We start from the raw sequence: 9,980 nt of genomic DNA, 5'->3' as shown, positions 1-9,980 counted from the left end.
TTTCTCTGTACAGACTCTTTACATGGTGGGATTTTATAAAAGCAACTAAATTATTAAAATAGATTTGTGTCAACTGGCGACAAAGTTATGTCACTATTGTGCTTCTCCGATACAATGAGGATAATACACTGGCATCCTCAAAATAGTTTCAAGACATGTCAACTTATAGGAGGAATCGATTATCGGGCTGCAGTATTCTGTTGTGGATGGTTAACCTTTGTTTGCCTCTTGTGTTAACTTAAAACCTCTTGGTTTCCACACCCCGTTTGCTGCCTGTTTGAAGCTATGATTGACGTCACAGAATGTTTTTTTCCATCAAAAACACCTCTAAAGTTGACATCTCAATTAGTGTCTACTGTTCATGAGCCCACCAGGCCCTCACCTTCACGGAGGAGATAAAACTGGGAACGAGGCTACCCTCACCTCGACTACAGGAGATGATATGATGCTCGCTGGGAACATGGGTCTCTCGGTAAGTCGGCTAATCATGGCTACGCTTCAATTCCACTACTGGTGGCAAGTATTTCATACTGTTATTATCCATTTTAAAAGCTGCTTAACCCTTTCACTACCACACTACAGAAGGTTAACCTTTCACTACCACACTACCGGCTAGTGGTAGTGAAAGGGTTGACCCTTTGTCGTGTGGTAGTGAAAGGGTTAACTATTTGTAGTGTGGCAGTGAAAGGGTTAACCTGTATTGTCGCAGTGAAAGGGTTAACCATTTGGTAGTGAAAGGGTTAAAATATATAATAGACAGTATAGCACAGTTTAGTATAATATTTCAGTTTAGCATAACAGGATAACAGCATAGCATTGCTGTATAGGCTAGTATGAGTATAGTAATACAGTATATAGCATCGTAACATAGAATAATATATAAAAAATATTCTATAATACTATACCAATATGGACTGGTGTAGTATAAATAGTATGATTTAGTTATATTATAATTTAAAAAAAATTATAAAATTATATAGAAGTATAATATAGAATAATACATTATATGCAAATGTGTGATAGTAAACGGCTAACCTTCTGTATTGTCACAGTGAAAGTTAACCGGCTGTCGTGAGGCAGTGAAAGGGTTTATGTACTGTTGGACTGTGGTAATTCCATGTACGAATAAATAAATTATGATGATGATATATGTTCCAATGGGAGCAGCTTTGGATCCATCAAGTCCTGACTTTTCTCAAATTGATGCCCCCGTCTGAAGCGGCATGTATCCGATTCCCAATTTGAAACCGTGTAAAGTGTTCCCTTTCACTGCCACACGACAGCCGGTTAACCCTTTCACTGTGACAATACAGAAGGTTAGCCCTTTACTATCACACAACCGACGGCGATGCTCCATCATTAGCTCCGCATTTGCGGAGCTAATGATGCTAATGATGGAGCATCGCCGTCGGTTGTGTGATAGTAAGGGGCTAACCTTCTGTCGTGTGGCAGTGAAAGGGTTAAACGGGGGAACTTGCATAGTGCATGCAGGGTATGTTGCCTCCTTAGTCTAAACTGGTATGATGTGCGATGGAATTCTTTTGAAGCATTCAATTTTAAATGTGAACCTGCAACCTTTATCGAGATGAATATTCTGTGCTACATTGACAGTCCCCCCATACCATATAAACTGTGAACTCTCATTGCCTAGGCTCTGTTACCCATACTGTACAAACTTTGTTGCCTATACTCAATTTATACCTTACTGCTTTCACTGTATACAACTGCCCTACACTGTAATCATAATTATGTACTCACTACCCACCTCATACTATAGTCTACCCATATACTCTGTATGATAGCATGTACAACAGTGCTGTAGTACATATCACATTTATATATTCTGAATATACTTGCATATAATCCTACTTCACCTGTTTATAACCCATATAACTATGATAGCATGTACAATAATGCTGTATATATATATTTCATATTTATTCTTACTGTATATATATATAGCCACATTGTCTAATATGTCTATACATCCCTCATATTTTACACATCTGTAGATACTATAATCTATATCTGTACATATCCCTACTCTACTAGTTACACTGCTGGCCAGTATGACTTACTACCATACTGTCTTTATACCTGTATCACTGTACATCTGATTAGCACTAACAGTAGTATTAATTTATATATTTCATACCTAGTTTAATCACCTGTACATTGTATATTACTATTGCACTGTACTGTTACATGTGCACTCTGGTTGGATGCCACACTTCTTTTCTTTGTACTGTACTTAATGTAACTGTATAATGACAATACATTTGAATCTAATCTAAATTCTGTGGGTATGTAATTGTATTAACATCTGTCACCAAGCTATAACAAGGGTACTATTTGTACATGGGAGTATTTTGCATGTCACCGAGTTGTAGAGGTGTGAAGAAGAAGTAGTATGTCATTCAAGTACATGCACATAAAAAGGATAAGTATGCTTATTTCATATACTGGTATTGACATCATACTAATATATTTGGTTCTTTGTGGGTGATTTGGAGTGATGGAGAGTCCACACCCTAAAACCATACCTTTCACTACCACACTACAGACGGTTAACCCTTTCACTACCACACTACAGAAGGTTAACCCTTTAACTACCACAATACAGAAGGTTAACCCTTTCACTACCACACTACAGAAGGTTAACCCTTTCACTACCACACTACAGACGGTTAACCCTTTCACTACCACATTACAGACAGTTAACCCTTTCACTGCCACACTACAGACGGTTAACCCTTTCACTACCACACTACAGAAGGTTAACCCTTTCACTACCACACTACAGACAGTTAACCCTTTCACTGCCACACTACAGAAGGTTAACCCTTTAACTACCACAATACAGAAGGTTAACCCTTTCACTACCACACTACAGACGGTTAACCCTTTCACTACCACACTACAGAAGGTTAACCCTTTAACTACCACAATACAGAAGGTTAACCCTTTCACTACCACACTACAGACGGTTAACCCTTTCACTACCACACTACAGAAGGTTAACCCTTTCACTACCACACTACAGACAGTTAACCCTTTCACTGCCACACTACAGAAGGTTAACCCTTTCACTACCACACTACAGAAGGTTAACCCTTTCACTGCCACACTACAGAAGGTTAACCCTTTAACTACCACACTACAGAAGGTTAACCCTTTCACTACCACACTACAGACGGTTAACCCTTTCACTGCCACACTACAGAAGGTTAACCCTTTAACTACCACACTACAGAAGGTTAACCCTTTCACTGCCACACTACAGAAGGTTAACCCTTTAACTACCACACTACAGAAGGTTAACCCTTTCACTACCACACTACAGACGGTTAACCCTTTCACTACCACACTACATACGATTAACCGTCTGTAGTGTGGTAGTGAAAGGGTTAACCTTATGTAGTGAAAGGGTTAACCCTTTGTCGTATGGCAGTGAAAGGGGTTAACCTCTATTGTCGCAGTGAAAGGGTTAACTGTTTGGTAGTGAAAGGGTTAAAGCTGCACTGTGAAGATCCATGTGCACTCAACATATACGTTGTTATAGCCATAATAAGTAATATATTTACGCATTGTATCGAAAAATGTAACGTGTACGTATTACAAATAAATACATTTGTAATACATATATTACATAATTCAAATTGTTTTAACTTTTTTTTACATTTTCTGAAAACCTTTAAGTTCTCCTGCTGGGGATCGAACTGTAACTGTCCTAACTGTTTAAGTGAACGTCAAAACTAACCTGAACTCTAATTATAATCATATTCGATAGGGGTGAGCGAGCAATGACACCCGTGACTGCAATGATTAGTCTATTTGCCACCCCATAGAGCCCCATTGTGAACCCGGAAATTTCGGAACCACCAAAGTTTTATGATGGATATGGATAGTACGGATCCCCAGCACTCAGAAACTGCCGGATGCTAAGTTGTAAATGTTGGGCAATTTTTTTTATTTGCATAATTAGCACACATTTGCATAATCGCCTAAATGGCCAAATCTCAGAAACTACTTGATCAATTTCAACAATGTTGGAGTTGTTTTGGGGGTTATTCGGGATGCTGAATCCAGTTATGATACTTAAGAGAAGAAAAAAGTTTCAAAATTGCAATATTTACTGGAATTTACCAAATTTTGGTGCCATTTTTATGAATTTTCTGTTTATAAATGTTTCAGAAGATGCAGAATTTATAGATAATTTTCATGGAATGTTCAATTGTAAACAGAATGATAATAATAATAACTTTAATTTGTAGAGCGCCTAATAGACCACTACACTTCCGCGTTACATTGAAATCGGGGAGGAGATTGCGGGGGGAGCAAATTAATGAATGTGGATGAGAGCCGTGATGTAAGTGGTTGCATTCCTAATCGATCAGAACTAAATCGGCCACAAAAAGCCCATTTTTAAGCACCTATTCCCCATGCACATGCGCAGATTTCCCACGGATTGTGACGCCACGCACACCCGCACTGGACTGTTCCATCAGAGGGGCGAGCTTCGGTGGCCAGTGTTCAGCCGAACAGGATAATGAAACAATGATCCCACTAAATGGCCAGACGCGTCTTATGGCGACATCTACAATTACCTCATTGAGTCTCCAGGTAGACTAATGTTTATATTTAAGTGCAGTGGTCTGTAGCCACTCACACTACCACCGAAGCTCCCCCCTCTGATGGAACAGTCCAGGGCGGGTGTGCGTGGCGTCACAATCCGTGGGCAATCTGCGCATGTGCATGGGGAATAGGTGCTTAAAAATGGACTTTTTCTCTGCCAATTTAGTTCTGATCGATTAGGAATGGGTTGCGCCGTGTTCAGGAGATTCAGGCGCATACAAGTCTATTTGATCATGTCTCCAGCACCCCCACAGCCGTAGCTGCAATCACTTACATCACGGCTCTCATCCACATTCATTCATTTGCTCCCCCCGCTATCTCCTCCCCGATTTCAGAATCCCGGAAGACTATTGTTGATGAGTTGTTATGAAGAGCTGGCTACAATCCAGGAACAAAGAGATACAATGATAAACTGGTATCTTCCTCATTACTGGTTGTTCTGTGTGAAATCTCTCCCCAAACAGTTTCAAATGTTCTCAAGGTCATGTCCTACAAAGTAGCCTCTATACAGTCTGCCCCATTGTTCTGACCAGGATTATTACGTTCCTTTTGGCCTCCTTGCTGACGTGGATGAGAAACCCATCTATAGACCTAGTTATCAAATTCTTGGTTTGCAATGGTTTTGCACCTTGTGGGTAAATAAAAACTCAGTTCATCTACAACTCCTGTTTCCTCATTGTCTCACTGCTTGGTCCCTAACAAGGAGAAATGGGCATTCTAAACACTCTGTGCAAGGCCTCTAGTAGGCGGTAAATTGTTCTTTGTTTTCACAATGTGTGCTCTCTATCGTATCGAGATACATATTCCATGTGTATGGAATAACACTCACCTTTAACATTCACTTTAAACACTTTTTAACACTACACCATATTGTATCTATTTATTAGTAAAAGATTTGCACTACCTCTCTAACTCATCTTTGCATTTGTTTGCATTGTGTACTTGTACTAGTTTGTATATTTTGTATAGTGTTTGGTCTTTATTTTTTTTTACTTTTTTACTGTCTGAAGCACAATCTCAGGGGGCTCATACAGATCCAAGCATTTCACTGTAATGTACATGTACCTTATATGTGACAAATAAGCTGGTCAGGAAGGCCAGTAACATGGTGGGAGTGGAGCTAGACTCTTCCTCTGTCAGAGAGGAAGAGCCTTGCTAAGTTCCACGCCATCATGGACAACCCCTCCCACACGCTATACACAGACTTGGCTGATAGAAGGAGCATGTTCAGTGTTAGACTAAGACTCCCTAGATGCAACACTGAACGGCACAGGAAGTCCTTAATTCCAACAACCATCAGAGTATACAACGCATCACTGTGTCTCACTGCCTCACCACAGAGTGACAGTACAAACTCTGGTAATCTTCCTGGACTTTTTACTTCTTATTTTTACATATACACTTAAACATTTTTATTAAAAAAATTCTACATTTATTACTGTAAATTTTACTGTATATGTTTGGCTGTATATTTTAGAATGTATATCCCGGACTGTATTTTTATTGTTATTTGTGATTTTTGACTACCTAAACTTTACGCAACATAGGGCAGGAGCAAACATAGCTTGCACAGCAGCCTTCTAAATTCTAATTTGAAAATTACCTTGAAGAAAAAGTTTTCCGCCAGTGAAGTTTTGTCACAGATATTTGACGGTGAAAGTGACATAGGAGAGAATGTGTCTGAGACCCTGATTATGAGGCGTCCTCCTCTGATGAGAATGAGACCCTTAGTGCAGATGCCCCTGTTGTCTCTCAACCACAAGCAGACACGTTACTTTCCAAAAACGGAAAGTTATCATGGTCCCACTCCCCACTTGAACAACATAATATATATTATGTATGTATAATTGGGTGGGGGGGAGTAGGGGTAATGTTTTATTTAAATGGTTATTTAGGTAATCAACAAAGTAACATGAAGCACCTGAAGCATACATTTGGGTAACACTTTTGATTATGATAATTTTCTGGAGGTTTAAACTGCTGGGGTCAAAGTGTCCCCAAGGATAAAGAGTGTAAAGTCAATTTGAGGATAACAGGAGGGTTAACAAAACCATTTCAAATAATTTTAGCCCTGCTAGATAGAGGTAGCAAATAAGGATGGCAATAATAATAATAAACGTTATTTGTACAAATTCCATACAAGAATTGCAGCCCAAAGTGCTTCACAGCAGAAAATACACTAGAATACATCAAATGAGCATAAAATAGACAGAATAAATGCAACGCAGAAAATAAAAATACAAGATGATAGAAGTAAAATGATCGTAGTGTTCTTGGGGGCATGTAGTTGACAAGAAAATTGCCAATATAGCTTGGTCTGGTTCCATTTAGGGCTTTGTACATAAGGAGGAGGACCTTCAAATCAATTCTAAATGTTACCGGAAGCCAGTGCTGAGAGTTGAATAAGCTGAAGTATTTTCTTCAGTCGGCTTGGAATACAGGCATGGATCCGTTTTTCAGCATCCATTCTCTTCGGTTCAAATAACAAACTCAGCAAGACCAACGGCTTCTCAGTTGCAGTGGGTGACAATATTGTCACAAGGAAAGAAGATATTACCTACCTGGGTTCCATCCTAGAGGCAAATCTTTCCTGTGACAAAATGGCATCCAATGTAATAAAAAAAAGTCAACCAACGAACACGATTCTTGTACCGGATCTCCTCACTGGTAAACAAGAATACCCTGAAGACTCTGGCAGGAGCACTCATTCAAGGGTACTACGACTATGCATGCACCTCATGGTACCAAAGCACCTCAAAGGCGCTAAAAACAAAATTACAAACATCTCAAAACAAACAGGTCAGACTACTGCTTGACCTTACTCCTAGAACCCACCTCACCCCTGCCCACTTTGACAACCTAGGATGGCTTAGAGTAGACGACAGAGTACAGCAACTTGCAATGGGCCTGGTATACAAGATACACTACACCACTAAGGTACCCATGTACATGTCAAAATACTTCCCAAAGGTCAGTGAATACCACGATCACAACACCAGAGGGAGCTCCACAAATCATGTTAAACCCAGATTCGGCTCAAACAAGGGACTAAACACGTTTCGCAATTATGCCACATCAATGTGGAACGCCCTACCCAAAGCTGTAAAGGAATGTGAATCACTACCCACTTTCAAAAACTCTCTCAAAAAACAACTACGGGAGACTGCAATTCAAAACTGGCCCCTGTAAATGTCCTAACACAACCCCCCCCCCCCCCCAATGTACAGTAAATGACCAAGTATGGTCTTGTCAATATTCCAATGTACAGTTTTGCTTGTTCAGTTGTACAGTGTCCCCCACCCACTCCTCCTACCCAACCCCCCCCAACCTCCTCCAATGTACAGTTTCTATGTCAAATGTATATACTCTCTTTTCTGGACTCTTTTCGTATCACAAACAGTACTGTATTTGCAAATCTGGTATGTCATAAATGTAGCAGTACTGTCTATCTGTATGTCATGTATGTCATATATGTTATGATGAATTGAAAATGGGGGACCCTGATGTAAACAAGATGAAAGTCTTTCTCTGGTCTGCATCCCCTTAACAATTGTATGTATTAAGCTGTACTGTACTGTACCCATTCTGCAATCTGTTAATAAAATGTTCAATCAATCAATCAATCAATCAATTTATAAATGGTTGTACTTTAGCTTTGTTTCTAAGGTGGAAGAATTATGTTTTTGTCACCTTGTTAATGTGGGACTTAAAGCTTACAGTAGACCTGAGTCTATGATAACCAAGACTTGTAAGCAAGGAGTAAGTTTCCCCATAATATTATTCAGCAGAATTTCTCTTGAAATTGAAATTTGGTAAATTCCAGTAAATATTGCAATTCCGAAACTCTTGAGTATCATAAATGGATTCAGCATCCCGAATAACCCCCAAAACCACTCCAACATTGTTGAAATTGATCAAGTAGTTTCCGAGATTTGTCCATTTAGGTGATTATGCAAATGTGGCTAATTATGCAAATAAAAAAAGTTGCCCAACATGTACAACTTAGCATCCGGCAGTTTCTAAGTGCTGGTGACCCATACTATCCATATCTATCATAAAAGTTTGGTGGTTCCAAAATTTCCGGGTTCATTGTGTTGGCAAATAGACTAGATGGTTGGTTCAACTCCTCGTTGCAGTGTTTGTTTTGTACTTTATTTTTTTTTAAAGTTTTACTAAATATATTACTTATGGCTATTTAAGTACGTTTTCTGATGAGACCGTGTCGCGTATTAAATTTTTTTTTATTCACATCTCAGTATTGGCAGCATTGCCATCAGGTCCCTTGTGCAACCATTCATTTTCATTCATGGAAACAATTGATGTATCGTAGCCTATATGTATAGTATTGTATACTATTGTATAGTATCTTATGTTTCTGTATAGTATTCTATGGTTCTGTATAGTATTTTATGTTTCTGTATAGTATTTTATGTTTCTGTATAGTATTTTTTTTTAAACTTTATTTTTTAGTGTTTATCGCTTTTCTGGTCAAGCATGACCGACAGATACAGGGTGAAACGGGATATAGTTCAGGGGAAGACATTCTGGTAAATGACGGCGGGTCCGGGAATCGAACTCGAGTCCACCAGATCCGTGACGCAGCACGGTTTTCCCCGACGCAGAAATAGCGCCGAGATATGCGGTGAGCTACTGGAGCCCCCCTTCTGTATAGTATTTTATGGTTCTTGTATAGTATTCTATGTTTCTGTATAGTATTTTATGGTTCTTGTATAGTATTCTATGTTTCTGTATAGTATTTTATGGTTCTTGTATAGTATTTTATGGTTCTTGTATAGTATTCTATGTTTCTGTATAGTATTTTATGGTTCTTGTATAGTATTCTATGTTTCTGTATAGTATTTTATGGTTCTTGTATAGTATTTTATGGTTCTTGTATAGTATTCTATGTTTCTGTATAGTATTTTATGGTTCTTGTATAGTATTTTTTTCTTTTCTTGTATCAGTCTTTTCATACGGAGCAGAAGCATGGGCGCTGAATGAAGAGGCAAAGAGGATGATAGACTCTTGAAATGTGGACGCTGAGGAACCTAATGATGATAGTATTTTATGTTTCTGTATAATATTTTATGTTTCTCTTTTATTACTTGTGTGATTTTATATTCCACTACTTATTATTTATTACTGCACCTTAAGTTTGAGTCCCAAATCTTGTTGTATGCAAATATAATGACAATAAAGTACAATTTAGTCTAATCTAATATACTGTATGGCAAGAGAAGACGCTCGGGATTGTTCAGGATTGTTTTTCTCCTTTATATCTACATACATACACATTTCCGATGAAAGAAAAGTGACAAACACACAAACACGTTTATAAGGCACAA

The sequence above is a fragment of the Notolepis coatsorum genome (genome assembly GCF_963971535.1).
Source record: "Notolepis coatsorum genome assembly, chromosome: 5".
NCBI classification, from domain to species: domain Eukaryota; kingdom Metazoa; phylum Chordata; class Actinopteri; order Aulopiformes; family Paralepididae; genus Notolepis; species Notolepis coatsorum.
Note: the sequence above shows the minus strand (reverse complement) of the source record.